We start from the raw sequence: 1,750 nt of genomic DNA on the forward strand, positions 1-1,750 counted from the left end.
TATGCTATCTAGGTTGGTCATAACTTTCCTTCCAAGGAGTAAGCGTCTTTTAATTTCATGGCTGCTGTCACCATCTGTAGTGATTTTGGAGCCTAGAAAAATAAAGTCTGACACTGTTTCCACTGTTTCCCCATCTATTTACCATGAAGTGATGGGACTGGATGCCATGATCTTTGTTTTCTGAATGTTGAGCTTTAAGCCAACTTTTTCACTCTCCACTTTCACTTTCATCAAGAGGCTTTTGAGTTCTTCTTCACTTTCTTCCATAAGGGTGGTGTCATCTGCATATCTGAGGTTATTGATATTTCTCCTGGCAATCTTGATTCCAGCTTGTGTTTCTTCCAGTCCAGAGTTTCTCATGATGTACTCTGCATATAAGTTAAATAAACAGGGTGACAATATACAGCCTTGACGGACTCCTTTTCCTATTTGGAACCAGTCTGTTCAATAAGACTCAAGTTCATCTTTGAGTAGTGATCACTCCCTCTTCTGTGCTTTAATAATTGGACTGTGGGCATTTCGAGAGCAGGGGCTGGGCTTTATTTGTATTTAATTCCAAGTATAGTGTCTAAATATGTGCTGAGTACAGGAACAAATAATGAATCAGAGAATAAAAGAAATAAGCTTGTAACTACCTAAAGTTCATTTAGGCTTTCAGAAAAAGATAAGAATCGTTTTTAAGGAAATATACCATGAGATTTTTACAAAGGAACCTCCATTTTACACAGAGCCATAGTATACTTAAAGCTATCTATTAATGAGTCTTTTTATATCTCTAGTGAATGAGTCACCAAGGATAGATATGAATACTTTTGCTTGTGTGGCATAAAAGGAGTCACTTCCTTTCTCACTTGTAGTCCTGGGTCTGTGTCCCGTGTGAGCTGTCTCAGCTACTTGTCACCAACAAGCTGAAGGGTTTAGTATAAACACATAATATGCTTATGTGGCTTTTGTGAAGAGGATTATCATGTCTAATTGAGGAACATTACCTAGGCTACATTCATGGTCAGCTCAATAACCAAAATACGTTTGACTGCCCTAATTTTAAATATTTCTCAGCAGAAATGCAGTTCTTGGGGGATTAAAACATCAATATTGTCTGTTACTCATAAATGGGCCTTTTGTACCACGAGTGGACATTTTCAACCCCAAGGCCGCATTTTAGGGCTTCCTGACTGGGAAACGGGAAGCACAAGGATATTTTATGAAGGCTGGATGGGAGGAGACAAGACCGCTAGGATATTGTCAAGTTACAAGACCCAGCACATAGCTTTGGTGATCTTGGTGCTATTGCAAATACATGTGTGTGTGTGTGTGTGTGTGTGTGTAATGTGTGCTTTCCTGATAAGATTGATTGGATCACTGTGTTTTGTCACTCTCTATCCTTTATACCCTTGCACTTTGTGGGCCAGTAATAGGTAATTGTTGAGTGAATGAATGCACTGGGATATGAGATATGATCAAACACCACTTAGAAGTAATCTCTCTATCCTGATATTCAAGAAGCTAAACATGTAGTACTTTATCTGGGCAGTTCTTGCATCACTGTTTTCCGCTTACATTGTAGTTATTTCAGTGCATGTTTAATCACACTACTCTACTGTCGATGTCTTGTACAGAGGAACCATTTCTAATGTACCTTTACATTTCCTACGGTACCTGCACGTGTTTAGCAGTCAGTTAGATGACTTGTCAAATGGGTGAATACAAGGAGCCCAGTCAAACATAAAGTGATATTTAGTGGTACACA

The sequence above is a fragment of the Bison bison genome, unplaced genomic scaffold (genome assembly GCF_000754665.1).
Source record: "Bison bison bison isolate TAMUID 2011002044 unplaced genomic scaffold, Bison_UMD1.0 scf7180017864218, whole genome shotgun sequence".
Taxonomy (NCBI): domain Eukaryota; kingdom Metazoa; phylum Chordata; class Mammalia; order Artiodactyla; family Bovidae; genus Bison; species Bison bison.